Here is a 20266-nt window from a genome sequence, read left to right on the forward strand (position 1 = left end):
TTAAATCCTTTACAACTGAGATGCTTTCCTTGGATGAAGACTGAAATGTTGCTGCTCGGAGAATAAAGACAACATCTGTTCCGAGAGCAGGCGCTACGAGGCTGGGATGGAAGCATGGAACGAGATTTCTCTCACACATTTTCCTTTTTTTCAAATGTCAGTTTCTTTCAGTTTTGGAACATAGTCCGAAACCAAAACGGTCAGAGGAGTCATCTCTTTTTGTCTTAGGATATATTTTATTAGCGTGAACTTAGAAAAGAAATAACATTTTGCAGAAAGTCGTTTGATTCACTTACGAAGTGATAACTAAAGAAGGAGCATTCCAGCTCCTTCTCATTAATCGAACTCTTTCTTGTTTCCCTTTTGGGTAAGTGATCCTACATGACAGTCTCCAGTAACCATGCCCCCACCATCTCATCCCCACCATAGTCATTCTGAGAGTGACCATAGTTACTGCTAATAATTATTCCAGAACAATGGGCGTTTGCCAGACCACCCTTGGTCAGCAGGAGTGGGTTAGGGAGGAAAGCAGTCATCCTGGTTTTCAGAAACAAAATTATTTTATGTTAAGATTCATATGACATTCATTATTTTTTTTTAATTTAATAGTTCTTTTGTTATGATAAACCCATTGTTTTAAGGCAATGACCCAGATATCGAATGAAGATCATATAACTGCCGAAGGCACTCTGATTTGGCCTGTAACTGGAGCTTGTAAGACTCTAGCCATGGAATTCCTTCTAGTAAGATGTATGATCTTCCAGAAGACAACTGGGGATACTTTACTTGTCTGCATAGACTATTTTCAATCAAGTTAATATATAAAGAAAAGGTGCTTTCTTGCCTGAAGAGAGGTCAGTTCTGTTCAGTTTTACGTTTCTAATATGAACTCCAATTTTCCAGGAGAAAAAGACAGGATCTCATCTCAGTAATAGCTTTCAAGAACAGCTTGCCTTTCCTGGAGTAGTTAAAAAAAATATATATAAGTACTTCCCATGAACATATTATTTGAAGTGATGTTTCTCCAAGCATGCATTTTCTACTTCCTTACAAGTATTTCTCTCCAGATGAAGCAGTAAAACTTTGGCAGGATAGCAAGTCTTTACCTGTAACTACATTGGCCGGGATTAATGCCTGATCTTATAAATCAAGAGTTAACTGTTAAGCAAAGGGTTGACTTGGACTAAAAGAATATTTTAGAAAAACATTGAGCCTGGAAATGTCACTTGTCTCAACAAAAACAGCTACATCTATAAAAGGCCATCAGTACTACTACGGGACAGAAAAGGGATAGCAAACGTTTTTCCAAATATCTCATTGAAAAAACACATTTTTATCATCTACATGGCTCTGTGTGAAGCAAAATGAAAGTGGTTCTATTAAAGAGTGTATGTATCACTATATATGTATATGTGTGTGTGTATATATATATAAATAACATGTATACATATGTATATGTATGTGTCACACATACACTTCAAAAAAATTATTGGAGTACAGTTGCTTTACAAAGTTTTGTTATTTTTTACTCTACTAAAAAGTGAGTCTGTCATTTGTATACATATATCCCCTCTTATTTGGATTTCCTTCCCATTTAGGTTACCACAGAGCATTCGGTAGAGTTCCCTGTGCTAGGCAGTGGCTTCTCATCAGTTCTCTATATCATACATAGCAGTGTATAGATGTCAGTTCCAACCTCCCTATTCATCCCACCATGCCCTTCACCCCTAGGTATCCATACATCGCTTTGTGACATCTGTGTCTCTATTTCTGCCTTGCAAATCTGTACCATTTCTCTAGATTTCAACTATATGCATTAATACACAATATTTGTTTTTCTCTTTCTGGTTTACTTTACTCTGTATGACAGAGTCTGGGTCCACCCACATCTCTACAAATGCACTGTTTCATTTCTTTTACTGGGTGAGTATTAGAACATTGTATGCACCACACCTTTATCCATTCTTCTCTTGATGAACATTTAGGTTGCTTCCATTTCTAGGCTGTTGCAAATAGCACTGCAGTAAACGTCACAGTCCATGTATCTTTTTGAATTACATTTTTTTCTGGGCATCCGCCCAGGAGACACGCACCCTTTTGTTTGGAGAGACTGTAGGTAGAGTATCTAAAAATTAACTTTGAAGCAAAAGAGAAAGGCAATAATAGGAAGCTCTCCTTGCCTAAGATATAACAATATCCACCTATTTATTGTGCATAGTTGAATAGTGAGGTTTAATATAGTGATTTTGTTATTAATATATAGTTTATTTCATAATAAAGGATCATTTTTTTTTCTTCAGATATTTTTCTTTAAACCTTACGACATCCTGAATTGAAAAGCCCCTTCAGATGCTACCTGGGGCTTGCTCTTCAGGTGATGTTTCTCTCAGCTGATACTCTAGTTTCCAGAGTGCCTGGCGAGCTGAGACGCATCTTTTAGAAAAATGCTTGAATAGATTCTATTCCTCCGACTGAAATGCTCTGTATTCATGGTAGTTTCCTGCAGTCTTGAAATCTCAGCTACACAGTGTCATGATTTTCACTTTTTCCATCTGCTTAGTTGAACATACTAATGATAATGCAGAGCAGTAGTTCAGTCGCTCAGTCTTATCCAACCCCATGCACTGCAGCACACCAGGCTTCCCTGTCCAACACCAACTCCCAGAGCTTACTCAAACTCATGTCCGTTGAGTCAGTGATGTCATCCAACCATCTCATCCTCTGTTGTCCCTTTTCCTCCTGTTCAATCTTTCCCAGCATCAAGGTCTTTTCCAATGAGTCAGTTCTTTGCATCAGGTGGCCAAAATGTTGGAGTGCAAGCTTCAACATCAGTCTTTTCAAATGAATATACAGAACTGATTTCCTTTAGGATTGACTGGTTGGATCTCTTTGCAGTCCAAGGGACTCTCAGGAGTCTTCTCCAAAGAATCAATTCTTCGGTGCTCAACTTTCTTTAGAGTCCAGCTCTCACATCCATACATGACTACTGGAAAAATCATAGTTTGACTGGACAAACCTTTGTTGGCAAAGTAATGTCTCTGCTTTTTAGTATGCTGTCTAGGTTTGTCATAGCTTTTCTTCCAAGGAGCAAGCGTCTTTTAATTTCATGGCTGCAGTCACCATCTGCAGTGATTTTGGAGACTAAGAAAATAAAATCTGTCACTATTTCCATTGTTTCTCTGTCTATTTGTGATGGGGTGATGGGACCAGATGCCATGATCTTATTTTTTTGAATGTTATATTTTAAGCCAGCTTTTTCACTCTCTTCTTTCACTTTCAAGAGGCTCTTTAGTTCCTCTTCACTTTCTGCCATAAGAGTGGTGTCATCTGCATATCTGAGGTTATTAGTATTCTCCTGGCAATCTTGATTCCAGCTTGTGCTTTGTCCAGCCAGGCATTTCACATGATGTACTCTGCATATAAGTTAAATCAGCAGGGTGAAAATATACAGCCTTGATGTACTCCTTTCTCGATTTGGAACCAGTCTGTTATTCCATGTCCAGTTCTAACTGTTGCTTCTTGACCTGCATACAGATTTCTCTGGAGGCAGGTCAGGTGTCTGGTATTCCTGTCTCTTAGAGAATTTTCCACAGTTTGTTGTGATCTATACATTCAAAGGCTTTGGCGTAATCAGTAAAGTAGAAGTAGATGTTTGTCTGGAACTCTTGTTGCTTTTTCTGGGACTTCCCTGGTAGTTCAGTGTTTAAGACTCTTCACTTCCTTTGTAGGGGGCCCAGGTTCAGTCCCTGGTCAGAGAACTAAGAGCTCACATGCTGCACAGTACAACCAAAATAAATAAATAAATAAATAAATAATGCAGGGTGGCACCTGGCTATTTTCAGGATGTGGCTATTTTCTTTATAATCCCACAAAGGATCAAAAGGAGGAGGGGCAGTTTCTGACAGCTTCAGCTATTTGGTGGCAAGACCAAATGTAGTATTTAATTGCTAATGAGTACACAGAAGGGGATGAATACCAGAGTCTTAACCCCATGGAACAAATACCAGAGAGAAGTATGCTCTACCACCACAGGTTTCATTAAAAAAGGAGTATTAGTTCTACTCCATGTCCTGTCTTTTGTTTTGTTTTGTTTAATACCTATATTATTCAAGTGGTGAGGTGAAATAAATCAGGACTTCAATTATTTAAGTACTGGTTTCCCAGTACCGATAGTTTAAAGCATCAAAGTCCTTTGGTTCCCTAGGAGAGCATTTCCAGAACTAGATCATGTATACGTGTCCTTTCACATCCCTTGACTGAGATTCCTGACATATTTGGGGGTTTTGAAGACTGAAGACAAAAACAGAGCGTTTGACACATTCAACATCCAGTAAGCATGACTGGCATACATTAAGAAAATTGCTAAAGCTATCTAGTATTGACTTCCCAGGTAGTGCTGGTGCTAAAGACCCTGCCTCTTAATGCACGAGACATAGCAGAGATGGATTCGATTCCTGGGTTGGGAAGATTGCCTGTAAAAGGAAATGGCAACCCACTTCAGTATTCTTCTCTGGAGACTTCCATGGACAGAGGAGCCTGGGAGGCTATAGTCCATGGGGTCATAAAGAGTCAGACATGACTGAAACGATTTAGCATGCATATAGTATTGAACACATGAAACTGCTATAGATCACAGAGATGGAAATGCTGAGGTCTACTGAATTATGGAAACTTCAATAGCTATACATGGAAGGAACTTTAGACAACATGATTTTTAACCCCTTGATTATACAGAGATGAATTTGAAAGGTAAAATGTTATATAAGGCAAAGATTTCTCCCCTTCGCTTTCAACATCCGATAGCTGAAACGCCACAGGGAAGCTAAATCTACAAGGATTCCAAAAGGTGTTAATGTCTGTAAGGTTAATGACCCAAATCCCACAGTAAAATGATGTAGCACATTGTAATTTTCTGGACTTAAAAGATAGGTCACAACTTGCAACTGATAATCTTCTCTTCAGCACAGGTTCTGGGAAATATGCCTAGGTGGTAAATTTCTTTCAAAGCACTACAACAGGAAATATCAAATGAGATTTAAAAAGGAAAATTTTGCAGGTAATAAAAATGCTTTATGATGCACCACTGGTATTAAATGTAAGAAACTCAACATTCAGAAAACTACACTACAGAGACCTGATCTAATTTTTCAAAATAATTTTGCATGAGCTGCTTTTTGAGTTGGCAAAAGCCCAGCTACTGGAACATAAGATATCTCTGCTGTTTGGGAAAGGTAGGATGCAAATGTTCAAAGGCTTACATTCATGTTACCAAGAACAATAAGAGGGCTGAACAACTTAATAATAGTATTACCCGAGAGTTGAAATTGTCTCTGATAACTCTATGCTGCTAATAAATTAGTGTTTGAGTACTATGTGTCAGGGAAAATCTGAAATATCAGAGTTAAGAAATCTGTCACTCAGTATTTTGAAGAGATTCTGAACCACCTGCAAGATGGCATATGCTAAAAATTAGTCAGATTTTAGTTACTAACCTAAAATAAGTAACAGCATTGACGCAGCTGATGACACTTTAAGCCTGTCTTTCAACACACATCCCCAACTGCCTCTCCTGCCATTTAATTTCTTTATAAAATGGTGACTATTGTGTCAGTGAAAAGTGAAAATGAAGTTGCTCAGTCGTGTCCGACTCTTTGCGACCCCATAGACTGTAGCCTACAACGCTCCTCCGTCCATGGGATTTTCCAGGCAACAGTACTAGAGTGGGTTGCCATTTCCTTCTCCACAGGATCTTCCCAACCCAGGGATCAAACTTGGGTCTCCCGCATTGTAGGCAGATGCTTTACCGTCTGAGCCACAGGCTTGTAAGAAAATATTGGTAGCTACTGTTTTCAAGATTAAATTAAATGCAGTGATAGTGTATTTAAAATTTGTGCAAAAAATGTTAGTTTGCAAGTTCAAGTCACAAATACACTAGAAGAGAGAATTTTTGTCCAGGAAAAGTATTTAACTGGAATTTTCATCCATCTCTGCATTTTAAGATGCATAGAGTTTGCATTTCATTAGGCACGATGGGCTATCATGTTCATTGGTTGCTTTTTAACTAGTTTTTAAATGATTCAGTTAGATAAAGAATAATAGACTGGTGAAAAAGTCATGAATTTTTTTTTAAATGCAATAGTTCTCAGTATAAAGTATATAAAAATAAATTTTAGCATTTTGATGATGACATTTGAGATTCAGTCTTGTGGATAAGAGAACTGAGTACATCCAAACATTGATTTGAGAAATATCATTAAGTAGTAATTATTCTCAAGTACAAAGGCAAAACTGCAGTTTTACATAAATATATTTAACTGGTAATAAATATTATGTGTATAGAGCTTTTACTACCATAAAGCCCCAATCCAGTTACAAATTAAATCAATGTAAAACTATAACCAATAAAATTTGAATTAGCACCATTAATATTTTGTGATAGATGATAATTTATAAACTAAATTGGTGATACTGGCTTTAGTAGCAATAGATGTAGTAGCTTATTTTATATCTACTTAATCACTTTGAAGTTGAACATGATGAACAATCATTTGAATAATCATTTCTAGAATTATCATTGTATTTTAAGTTAATAAACTGTCCTTGAAATGGTATTCAAATACTTTAAGGATGCAAAGATAAATTATTCATTGCAGATTTTGCTTATTACTTATAATCTGTTATGATATATACATGCAAGATCCCCAAACCATATCTATATCTTTATGGCAGATATTCTGCAGTAGTCATGGCCTTTAATTCTGCTCTTACTTCTTCTGTATGAACCATGGAGAAAACTTTGTTCATTGTCACTGTAACATTTTTGTTATCAACTTGGGACAAACATGAAACAAGAATGAAAATGTGGTGTTAAATTTGGAAATCTGGAATATTTCCAAATATTAATTTATAAATTTTTATAAACTGGTGTGAAGATGAAAGCCTAAAGCATTGACCAAGTTCACTGGTAGATAGAATAATGACTCCTCCCCCAAAATGTACCCACTCTAATTCTCAGACCTGTAAATATATTACCTTACATGGCAAAAGGGACTCTCTAGATGTGATTAAAAGTATGAACCTTGAGATGGAGACATTATCCTGGATTATCTCAATGGATGTAATCTAATCACAGGAGTCTTTAAAAATCCATACTCTTTCCCATAAGAGCTCAGGGCGAGACCCTATGAAGGAAGAAGAACTTGATCCAACATTTATGGTTTCGGATATAAAGGAGGCCATGTGCTAAGGAATGTGGATGCCCACAAGACACTGAGAAAGGCAAGGAAACCACTTCTTACATGGAACCCCTAGAATGGAATGCATTACCGTCAGCACCTTGATTGCAGCCTGGTGAATCTCCTGTCAGACTTCTGACCTAAAGAGTTGTAAAATAATACGTTTATACTGTTTAAACACCTGAGCTTGTGATAATGTGTTCAGGACAGAAATAAATGTCATACAGTGTTGGTATGAGGTAAATCAAATTTCTAGCATCATAATATATGGCCCAGTGGTAGATGCACTCAAATATTTTTATTAGAAGCAGTGTGATTATCAACAAAAATCTGGACAGCAAGTGTTACAATGGAATTACATAGAAGAAGCATGGAGTTAGACTCTTGGTTCAAGTAGCAGATGAATCTGGGAATATATGAGTAAATCAAAAAATGAATAAGAATTAAGAAGGAGTACAGCTGGGGAAGGGAGGAAGCTCTGCTTAGTATGTGTCACAGCAAGCAGCCAGAGAGTGCAGCTTGAGTTAGGACTTAAATTAAATGGGCACAACTTGACTCCAGTGTAGAACCGCATCAGAGAGTAGAGGACAGGGTCAAGGAAGGAAATGGTGTCAGTGGAGGCAGCCAGGGACGAGCCTATGTAAGAGCATCTGAACCATCTTACATTGTTTAAAACTCACCCTGTCAGGAATGATTTTTGGTAAAGAGGTGACATTATCTTCTACAAGTCAGTTGATGTTGGGGTCCTAGAGTACCCTTATGGGAGAAAGTGAAGAGGAACTAAAAAGCCTCTTGAAAGTGAAAGAGGAGAGTGAAAAAGTTGGCTTAAAGCTCAACATTCAGAAAATGAAGATCATGGCATCTGGTCCCATCACTTCATGGGAAATAGATGGGGAAACAGTGGAAACACTGTCAGACTTTATTTTGGGGGGCTCGAAAATCACTGCAGATGGTGACTGCAGCCATGAAATTAAAAGACACTTACTCCTTGGAAGAAAAGTTATGACCAACCTAGATAGCATATTCAAAAGCAGGGACATTACTTTTCTGACTAAGGTCCATCTAGTCAAGGCTATGGTTTTTCCTGTGGTCATGTATGGATGTGAGAGTAGAACTGTGAAGAAAGCTGAGCGCCGAAGAATTGATGCTTTTGAACTGTGGTGTTGGAGAAGACTCTTGAGAGTCCCTTGGACTGCAAGGAGATCCAACCAGTCCATTCTGAAGGAGATCAGCCCTGGGATTTCTTTGGAAGGAATGATGCTAAGGCTGAAGCTCCAGTACTTTGGCTACCTCATGCGAAGAGTTGACTCATTGGAAAAGACTCTGATGCTGGGAGGGATTGGGGGCAGGAGAAGAAGGGCGCGACAGAGGATGAGATGGCTGGATGGCATCATGGACTCGATGGATGTGAGTCTGAGTGAACTCCTGGAGTTGGTGATGGACAGGGAGGACTGGCGTGCTGCGATTCATGGGGTCGCAAAGAGTCAGACACGACTGAGTGACTGAACTGAACTGAACTAGGATATCCTACAAAACAGTGATGCCAGTTAGCATTCAGTTATTTGGTGAGAACTGGAAAGTTCCATTTTGTGTAATAATGTTACCATATTTTGTTTCCTATAAGACCAGAAATGATTAACTATGCATTAGTTAAGAGCTAAGAACTATCAAACTTTTTTTTTTTCATTCTCACAAACCTCCTTTGTGACATTATTAAAACTTGTTTAAAACATTTAATAGCTTAGAATGCAAGCTATTTTTAATCTTTGGCTCAAATAGACACTATACTAGCTGTGAGAATGTTATAATAGCTTTAAGTTCATAACACATAATTTACATTCAGTTTAGAACTGGCTAAGACCTATCCTCCCATAAAAAGGTCTCACATCGAATATTGCAAAGTTTGAGCTATGTGCATTCTGTCTCATTTAAGTCACAATGGAGCAGATAAGAGGAAAGAAAGCCTGTATGATTGAGCACAGAGGAGGGCAAGCGCTGTGCCTTTCAAAGATGGAGGTCTGAATTCTTCTCAAAGACCTTTGTACTTTCAGAACAAAGACATGGATAAGGCAGTAAACAATGGATGGTGGGCATAGACAAAGTGGAGAGCAAAGGAGGGTTTTTCCATTCTCCCTGAAGGTTTCCTACGATGGAAATGGAAAAGCCCAACCAACCAAGTCATTCCATGGGGACTGGTGGACCAGTGGGAAAAACACAGTAAGTGGGAAAACCCAAATGCTGGATGTTGTTGGCCCTTTTGCACTCAGTGGTTTAGTCATGTCTGACTCTTTGAGACCTCATGGACTGTAGCCCACCAGGCCTCTCTGTTTGCAGAATTCTCGAGTCAAGCATGCTGGAGTGGGTTGCCATTTCCTCCTCCAGGGATTTTCCCTACCCAGAGATCAAACCTGGGTCTCCTGTATTGGCAGGCAGGTTCTTTACCACCAAACCACCTGGGATCCTATTTTTGGGTCTTGCATCTTGAGAAAGGTATTTAAGCTCTCTGCGCTTTGGCTTCTTCATGGATACAGTTAAAGCATGCATGTCCTTGACTGTTCTATGACATCTCAGGGTTTTGTAACCTGAGATGCATCAGGTTTGGGGCAGCAGAGGCTATCGTTGTGGGGAGAGGCTGAGACAAGGAGGCTTTCAGTGCTGCTTCAAGCACTGAAGTTTCATCAGTGTCTGTTTCACTGACCAGCATTTATACACCTTAAAAAAAAAGATTTCTGCTTTCAAAAACCGAAAAATGTGATGATAACTGGGCACCATCGATCTGTTATTGTCTCCAGGTCTAAGACTCTGTGACTCAGAATTTCTGTCTTGTTTTACATTCCTTATTGTCTCCAGGTCTGAGACTCTGTGATGCAGAGTTTTTGTCTTGTTTTGCTTCCTTTTGTAAGTTTCTCCTTTTCTTCTAATGCCATTATTGATTCTGTGGGCAACAGGGCCTCCCAGGAAGATCTGCTTTCCATTTTCCTTGCATGAAAAGCCAGAAATAGCTAAAATAAATGAATCCATGAGGAGCTTACCATGTTTTCAATCACCAAGGCAGAATTCCCAGATTTCAGTTCTAATCATTCCACATAGAAAGACTATAGGCAGAAATGAAACGTACTACCTTTACATAGTATAATCAATTATCTGAGAGTATCATATTTTAGATTTCATGACAGTCTGTCCTTCCTTCTTCTCTCCACCTCTGTGTAATTACCCACCTTCTGATCATTTCATTGCTCTTTAGCATTTATGTAAAATTACAGGCCAGGAAATGAGGCAGATGTATAACAAATACATGTAAAGTTGTTTATTACTAGCAATGTCTCCTGAAAGTTAGAATGGAGAAAGGTTGAAACTAGGAACTAATAGAACTTTGGGGTTATTTATCTCTTTCATTTGTTGGTGCCTTGCCACTCTTCAGTGAGCTGAACCTAGATAATTGAGAGTGTGCCATCAGATAAGGGTCCTTGAAATTACAGTTTTAAATATAAATGATTGTAAAGTCAAATCATACACACACTACTAACTTGTAGTTATAACAGATGGATTCAAAGTTATTTTTACTTATTCAGGAATGTCATTTCCTTCTAGTCAGCCACCATTTATTTAGTTGCTAAGCGATTGGGTAAATGAAGACATACAAAGTAGGAGAAAGAGTGTCTTGCTTTCAAGAATATTAACAACAAATGAAGAAGAAAGGCAGAAAGAAAGAGAGAAGAGAGAAGATTTAGAGAGAAAGAGACCTAGAAAGAGAAATATCAGATATATTAATATGATCCATAGCCTATAATTATGAAAACTATTATAAAATTGTGTTCATTGAAAGATTGATTTGTAGAATAACTGAAAGTGATTTGTAGAATAAAATAATGAAAAAATGCAATTATTACTCAGCATTATATTAACACTCCAGTTAAAAATGTTTGTGCTTTGCTTAAAAACTTTTAGGCATTTTTTGTTTCCATTTTAATGTTTGTTCATTATTTCCTGAAATGTGCTTTTTGAAAATCTTCCCTTTCTTTCCCCCATTTTTTCTTCATGTGGTCAATTATATGTTATGTGTTTGTCCAGTTTATTTGTTTCCAGAAACTGTGTAAGATGATCATATCTCTCCGATAACCCCATTGGCTGCCTTTGGAGCTTTTTGTAACCCACCAAGCTCCTCTGTCCATAAGATTCTCCAGGTAAGAATACTGGAGTGGGTTGCCACGCCCTCCTCCAGGGGATTTTCCCTAGGCAGGAATCAAACTCGCATTTTCTGTTTCTTCTGCATTGTAGGCAGATTCTTTACCCACTGAGCCAGCGGGGAAGCCCTTTAAAAATAACTATCAGCCGGTTTTTATATTACAATATTGAAGTTTTATAAGCTCACTTTGCTCAGCTGAATACCAAGATGACCTTTATTTACATAATTTTTTAAAAACATAGAGCCATTACCTGATGATGGTACCAAAGATAAGATCATAGAGCAGTTACATCTTTGGTGTTTACTTTTGCTTATTCAAATTACTTTTTGTAAAACTTTAAGCATTCACAGGACAGCATAGGGTGGGGGTTCTGGTCTCGTTGGTTGTTGTATACGAGCAACAATTTTTAGACCATATGTCGTAAGCAGGGAAATGAAGGGAATCTGCAGACATGAGAGTGTTTGGGCATTCCTCAGACAAAATCTAGACATCCAGCTCCTCTCATGAATTGCCTCTGCTCTTGCCTGAAAGAGAGGCACTCAGCTTTCTTGCTTTCCCATTCTCCACGGGTCCTTCCGTTCCTCTGATCGAGGACAATCAAGCCAATAGGTACTATAGACTCTGGATCAAGGCTCCCTTTGGCTCTATTCTGAATCATTTCTGTAGTCTTTTACTTTCCAATTGTTGAAACTTAAAGTTGCTATTTGGGAACTCTGTTTCCATTCTCTGCCATCTCTGTTTCTTAAGTACTTTTTGCTACAATGGAACTGGAAGCTTTATATAATTTGAACAGTACTTTGTAGGGATTTCCAGTCTTCCATTTTTACCTGTGCTTTATAGAAAGCTGAGCCAACATTTTATTGCGCTATTGCCTACAATAGTAAAATAATAGCCCACTAAAGGATATCTGTTTTTGAAAAAAAGATTCTGTGCTGATGAAAAATACCATATAACATTACAGTAATTTTTTAAACACTTCGACTAGTACTTCTCATAAAGATAGAGAAGCAAAGCAATATTTATTTTCAAAACTGATAATGTTGGGCTGTGAAGACAGTCTTCTTTCTAGTCAAATATAAGTGTAATAGAGGGGCATTGCCTCCATAATTTCATAAGGTTTTTTATTATAGATTTTGTTAACTAAAAGATGCTGTTACAAGTTAGTACGACTTTTGCTAGAGAAAAATTAGTTAGGGGAGAAAAAACTATTGCCTTTTATGGAAGGTAGGAAAGTTGGATAATTGAAGAGAAATAAGCAAGCATCATATCAGGCAGAAGGAGAAGTGGATGACAGAGGATGAGATGGTTGGATGGCATCACCGACTCAATGGACATGGGTTTGGGTGAACTCCAGGAGTTATTGATGGACAGGGAGGCCTGGCGTTCTGCAGTTCATGGGGTCACAAAGAGTCAGACACGACTGAGCAACTGAACTGAACTGAACTGAACATATGCTCAGGGTAATGTGAAATGATCTTCTAAATACTTTCATTGTTGTTTTACTTTCCTAAATGGTTGTGAGTAGATTTTCAGTTCTCAGAGGGCATGAGGCCATAAATATTAAATTCATTCACTCATTTTGTCATCTTTTCCTTTACCAAATAAGACCTAAGTTTTGTTCAACATTCAATCAGTCATTGTTAAAAATCTTACCTGTGAATTACAAGATACACAATTTGGAAAGTGAAAGTTGCTCAGTCGTGTCCAACTCTTTGCAACCCCGTGGATTATACAGTCCATGGAATTCTCCAGGCCAGAATACTGGAGTGGGTGGTCTTTCCCTTCTCCAGAGAATCTTCCTAACACAGGGATTGAACCCAGGTCTCTCGCACTGCAGGTGGATTCTTTACCAGCTGAGCCACCAGGGAAGCCCAAGCAAATATCTCCATGCCTGTTTCTTTATCATTAAATCTGGGGAATAGATAGTCCTTTTCTCATAAATTATAGGGTTCTTGCCATGACTAAATCTAAGATTTTGCACAAAGCATATAGAGCAGGACTGGCACTTAGGAAGTACAGGTAAGTATTATCTTACAAAGAAGCTTATTTAGTTTGCCCCAAAGCCCTCATAGTCATTGTCATCCTCATTAATGCATCTCATTTCCAGATGTGGATATGGAGGTTCAGAGAAGTCACTTCCCTATCCAGAGTCTTCCAGCAAGAAGGCAGTCAGGCTAAGATGTAATGCCTAGACTCTATTGAGATTCTTTCTCTCATTTCCTGGGCAGCTACTATACAGAAATGCTTTCTAGGTCTTAAAGATATGATATAAAATAAAGTTCTAGTGGAATGAGTCCAAGTTTGACGAGCAGCCGAAATGATCAAATGGTGGTTTAGTCACTTACAGTGGAACCTTGGTTTTCCCTAGCTCAATTGGTAAAGAATCTGCCTGCAATGCAGGAGACCCTGGTTGGATTCCTGGGTTGGGAAGATCCAATGGAGAAGAGATAGGCTGCCCACTCCAGTATTCTTGGGCTTCCCTTTTGGCTCAGCTGGTAAAGAATCCATCTGCAATGCGGGAGAACTGGGTTTGATCCCTGTGTCTGGAAGGTACTCTGGAGAAGGGAAAGACCACCCACTCCAGTACTCTGGCCTGGAGAATTCCATGGACTGTAGAGAGGAACCTTGTTTATTCATTTCGCTGAACTTTCTTTTTTTTAATTAAAGCAATGAAGATTGTAACAACTACCTTCCAGTCCTGATATTGCTGCATATATTACATGAAAAAATATATTGTGTGGGTTGTCTAAAATGTGTGCCAAAATTAAATTTTAAAAATTGTTATTAGTCATCAATACATAACACTCTACTAGAAACAGAAAATACAATGTGGGCAAAACTGACAGTTTCTGCCCTTATGAAGCTTGAATTCTGTGTGTCAAGGCCAGTTTTAAACTTATTACAGAATGAACACTATAAACACAATTTTGATAAATATCATGAAGAAGTATAGATCAATGAACTTGTGCAATGGAGGGACCAGGTCTAGTGCGTTGGTCCAGTGATTGGGAAAGCAAAAACATTAAGTTGAGTTAGACACACGAATATCAGGTTTGCATTAAGGTATAGAACAACAGCAAATATAACTAATTGTAGGTTTAAAATTAAGTGTAACCTTGTCCTGTCTCATGAGCTTGTTGTTTAGTTGCTAAGTCATGTACAACTGACTTTTTTTGCAACCCCATGGATTGTAGCCTGCCAGGCTGCTCTGTCCATGGGATTTCCCAGGTAAAAATACTGGAAAGTGAAAGTGAAACTTGCTCAGTCCTGTCCGACTCCAGAGACTGTAGTCCATGGAATTCTCCAGGCCAGAATACTGGAGAGGGTAGCCTTTCCTTTCTCCAGGGAATCGTCCCAACTCAGGGATCGAACCCAGGTCTCCCACATTTCAGGCAGATTCTTTACTAGCTGAGCCACAAGGGAACCTGAAATACTGGAGGGGGTTGCCACTTCCTTCTCCAGGGGATCTTCCCGGATCAGGGATCAAACCCAGATCTTTCACCATTGGAGCCACAAGGGAAAGGGAACTATACCCACCGTGGGTATATTTTGGTCCATTTTCTAGACTCTCAGATATATTGATTTACTATTGTAGTTACAGAACTTAGAAAGGTCCTAATCAGGGCTGCATTTTATTGGGTCCCACAAAACATTCAACTTAACCTCTGGAAAATGTAGACCTTGGTACTCTTCATTTCCCATCAATAGAGTACTCAAGGTGCCCTTTCTGCTTTTCTCATCATTCAAACAATAAAGTGAACTTCTTTATGGATAAAGAAAAATATTTTTCCTTATACTACAACAGCCAACTCAATTTCAAAATCTTAGAGTGGATGCAAGAATACTGAATTTTTTAAAAAGTATTAGTTAACTGTTTAATATTAATGCCTGTGAAAACAAAATAAGCGCCAGAGATGTTACAGGAATCTTATTCTGAGTATTGAACATGAGTGTTCTCTAAAATTGAATATATATAATTTTTTCTAGTAACTCCATAAATTATGTCTCTTCTACTCTGTGATGGGTTTATGGCATAAGCTCTACAGAAAGGAGCTATATTATTTGTCACTTTTAAAATTTTAATAAGTGTAATTTAATCAGACTGTGGAATGAAGTTAGAAAAAAAATCTTTGTTTCCTTTATACACGATTGCAGTTGAATGAAAGGGATTATAAATGATTTATAAAGGTTTATAACTTGAGTAACTGGATTTCTCTATTGGTATAGTAAAGAATGACAGAAGATAAAAATGACCACGTTTATTGAACTGGAGCATCTTTTCTTGAGATATTTGATTTCTGTATTATATTTTTAAAGGAATTTTCCTTTTGAAATTTTTGATTAATTATTTTTTTTTCCCAAAAGTTAGAATTATATTAAAAAATAAAATCAATGCATATTGTTATGCAGGAAAAAAACACTGTTAAAATTTGGAGTAAGTTTGGAATGTTCTTTGGAATGTTCTAATAAACTGCAATAGCATTGTACAAGCTATTTGTTTATGATTTATAAAATTTCCACTTGGGGTTATGTCTCCATTTTCATTCTTGATATTGCTATTTAATCCTTTCTCCTTTCCTTTCTAATAACCTTTGCTTCAAAGGAACCTCTTTTATTGGTATTTTTTCCCAAAAGCAGTATTTGTTTTTTGGGGGTCAGATCTTTTTTGTTTCATTATTTTCTGTTCTTGAAAACATTCCTTTTTCCATAGGTTTTATTTACCTCATCTTTTCAGCTGCCTCACATTGAACTTGTAACATTCATATCATTTTTCTCCCTACATTTAAATAGATGCATGCTTAGATATAAGTACACTTCAGTAAAAGATTTTAACTGCATTCTACAATTTTTTGCTATTTAGTACTTGTTTTAAAAATGTGATTAATTTAAACCCAAGGGTTTTAGAAGAGCAATTAATTTTTTAAAATATTTTTTAAAAATTTGTATTTCAAAATTAAATTAATTGTTATGAGAGGAAATGTTCTGTATTACAGCAATGTTTGGAAGTCTGTTGAGACCTTTATTATATTGCCATTTAATAAAGGTGTGTTAATTAAAATTAAAACATATTAATTTAAAGTTGTTTTTTTTAAGTTTATTCTCTATTTATCAGGCTCAATAATAACTATCATTAAATTTTGATAGATTTTATCATAGCATTGAGCATTATTTTGTTCTAAAAGATCTTTCTTTAAAACTGTGTTTTTAAAACATCCACAGTAATTATAAACATCAATTTATATTTATTCATAAAATTTTGCTTTACATATTTGCTTTTGTGCTGTTATTTAAAAAGCATCAAATTGGACAAAGAAGGACTCATTCTAACAATAAAAAATCTATCCAGCAAGAAATAGTATATTTATAAGCTAAATGGAAAATACAATGTTCTGATAGAGCTAATACATTATGACATTTTAAGATAGTATTTTCATGCCATTTAATTACATATATTTCTCATTCCTCTATTTTTGCTTATAAGGTGTTCATATGTAGAATACATAGCCTGGGAATTTTTCATCCAACTTGAAAATATTATCTTAAACTTGTCATTGTTCATATGACTGTTTTTTTAATAGAAATTTGTTATCTTCTTAAGTGATTCTTACAAGAATTCATCCTTAAGAACATGTCTCAAATGTACTTGACATACATTTTAAAATCACTGATAAGGAAAAAAGTGTTAAACAAGGTATCAAGGAAATTTTCACTTTGAGGACAACTTCATTAATTTAAACAAAAACTTTCGGTCTTCTGCCATGAGGGTAAATGGGCAGGTGTGGACATCTGAGAAGAATGTTTATTTCAGGAGATTCTGCTATTATCCAGGCAACGAAGATGCCAACTGAATAGCACCATTATTTTATTTCCCTTTGGGGAGTCATCTTTAGCCTATGGGTAATGATAAACTCCATAGATAGTAGAGATTTTTAAAAATTGCTCTCTTGTCGTAATTTACTTAAATTTATGTCTGGCAAATGCATTTGAGGTAAGAAAGTTCTAACAAAAACTCTTGAAGTTTATACTCAAAGCTGTCTTTAAAAAAAGGTAGCACAGTTACACAAAATGTTTGTTACTTAAACACATTTTTGTCACCTATCCCCACAACCCTGAAAATTCATTGGAAGGACTGATGCTGAAGCTGAAGTTCTGATACTTTGGCCACCTGATATGCAGAGCCAACTCTGGAAAAGACCCAGATACTGGGAAAGATTGAGGGCAGGAGGAGAAGGGGACGACAGAGGATGAGATGGTTGAATGGCATCACTGACTCAATGGACATGAGTCTGAGCGAACTCTGGGAGATGGTGAAGAACAGGGAAGCCTGGCATGCTGCAGTCCATGGGGTTGCAAAGACTCAGACACAACTGAGCAACAACAACAATCCCAACAATACAAAAGTATGTACACACTCAGTATAGTATAAGTTATTTCTTATAACATTCTGACTTTCCTTATTATTATCTTGTAAGTCTCAAAATTTCACTTCTAAGAGATCCATTGCCCATTATGAACAGCTATCCTCATTCCTTAGATGTTCAATAGCAATTTAGTGGTCATCTAAAATTTAACAAGTAATTATGAAGAAAAATTAAAATAGTGGCCTTCACATTACATATAGGTTAATTTTCAAAGTAAAAAAAATATTTTTGATAGTAGTAGTTTCTCTGACATAATTTCCCAATATAAAATACATGTGAAATATTAATGCTAAAAGCTAAAGAAATGGTAATGGGAACTTTTGAGAATTTAAAGCTAATTATCATGATTAATTTAGCTTCACCTCTCAGTAAAACTAAACCGTAACAAATGTGGGCACTATTATCACTCACATTGTTTTTGTTAAATGTTAATATTTTGAGTACTAGTATCCTGAGTAGCCTATATTTCTATTGTGTTATTTTCAGAGTGGTATTTTTTGAAGGTGATTTAGTCTAAATGGATCCAGTTTATTCATGTAATTTATTTTTATATCCTGACTTTTGTGCTAATACAGGGGAGGTACAAAGCTGACTTGCTGAACACAGGTAAAATTCCTGTGTTCTGCTACAAGCATCTTACTTTTTCAGTGATATCTAAGATAAACATGCTAAGTTTAGGAAAATAGGAAGATCTGAATTCTAACCACATCTCATTTGCTCACAAGTTTGTCAGGATGATTAAAATTAATATGTATACACACACATATATGCATATGTACTGTCTACAATTGTATTTTTATTACAAATTTGGCTCCTTAGTAACACTAATTTGTAATTGTCCAACCTTACCATTAGTACACACAAACAAGAATTAAGTACCTGTCTTCCACCCTGTGGGCTGAGTGGGTAAATAATCCGCCTGCAAATGAAAGAGACTTGGGTTTGATCCCTGGGTCAGGAAGATCCCCTGGAGGAGGAAAATGGCAACCCACTTCAGTATTCTTGCCTGAGAAATCCCATGGACAGAGGAATCTGATGGGTTACAGTCCAAAGGGTTGCAAAGAACGGGACGTGACTGAGCGGCTAAACACAAACCAAAAACACAAACCTCCACTAATACCCTCTCACCGTTTTTCCTAAGAAGAATAAACACTGAGTTGGTATATTTAGTCATTTTGTCAAATCAGAATGCAGCAGTTATGTGGAAGGCTTGCTACTGCAAAGTTTTAATCGTATTAATGTGATAATTTCTTCCACTCATATGTATAATTGAATACTGACCAATGCATATATTACAGAATTCTTTCAAGACTGTAGAAAATGAAAGAGGGTAGAAAACACTTACTCCAAAGCAAATTATTTTGATTTGGAAACTTGCACAATTAAGAGACCACAAAAATGTTAACAAAACACATAAAAATAATTAAGCACTCCCTTTTTGTCAGTGCCTTCCACATGTCATCACATTCAATCATCACAATGATCTTATTAATTGTTATCATTCATTTTTATTTTGTTTTAAAAAACATTTTATGTGCATAAAATATGATTAATTAGAAACTCTGAATCATGGCGCACTTTCAGCATTGATCCAAGAATGACCATTTTAAAAATTTTACTTGGTATTTAGTTATTCATTATAAATTTAATAAGTAGAGCTTCCCAGGTGGCACAGTGGTAAAGTATCTGCCTGCCAATGCAGGAGACCCAAGAGATGTGCGTTCAATCCCTGTGTCAAGAAGATCCTCTGGAGAAGGAAATGGCAATCCATTCCAAGATTCTTGCCCGGGAAATCCCATGGATAGAGGAGACTGGTAAACTACAGTCCACGGGGTCGCAGAGTCAGGCATGACTGAGCATGCATGCATGCACATAATAAGTATATACTGACTGAGTGTAGAGTCTGATAAAGCAGAATTTTATTTGTGCCAGGCTAAGACTGTCATTTGTCAGCATAGCAGGACACAAGTAATGCTGTCTATGAGGGCCCTGAATCTATGTCTGTCCAGGGACCATCCCTTCTAAGTGTATGATTTAAGAGGTTTCTAAAAGTGAAAGTAGAAAATAAATGTGAAAAATGTGCAACTGTCAGGGTTGTGGCAGAGTGCACAGTTTTTTTTTTTTTCTTGAGGAACTAGGAAAAATATCAATTAATATTTTTGATTAGGAGGACTTTAATCAGCACAGCTGGCCTGAACAGATCTGTAGCTCTAGGTCGGACAGGAGCCTAAGGATCATGCCACGTTGAGACTTAGACATGCATAGCTTAGTGGTTCACATGAGATTAACACCTGGCTAAAACACAGCTTTCATAAGAAGCATAGAGAATCCTCGTTGAAGAGGACACAACAGAAAGAGAGGCAGCCAGACCAGATAAGCTTAACCCAGGACCACGTATTTCCCATCTTGATGTCTGTTACTT

This window comes from Capricornis sumatraensis, chromosome 21 (assembly GCF_032405125.1).
Source record: "Capricornis sumatraensis isolate serow.1 chromosome 21, serow.2, whole genome shotgun sequence".
Lineage (NCBI taxonomy): Eukaryota > Metazoa > Chordata > Mammalia > Artiodactyla > Bovidae > Capricornis > Capricornis sumatraensis.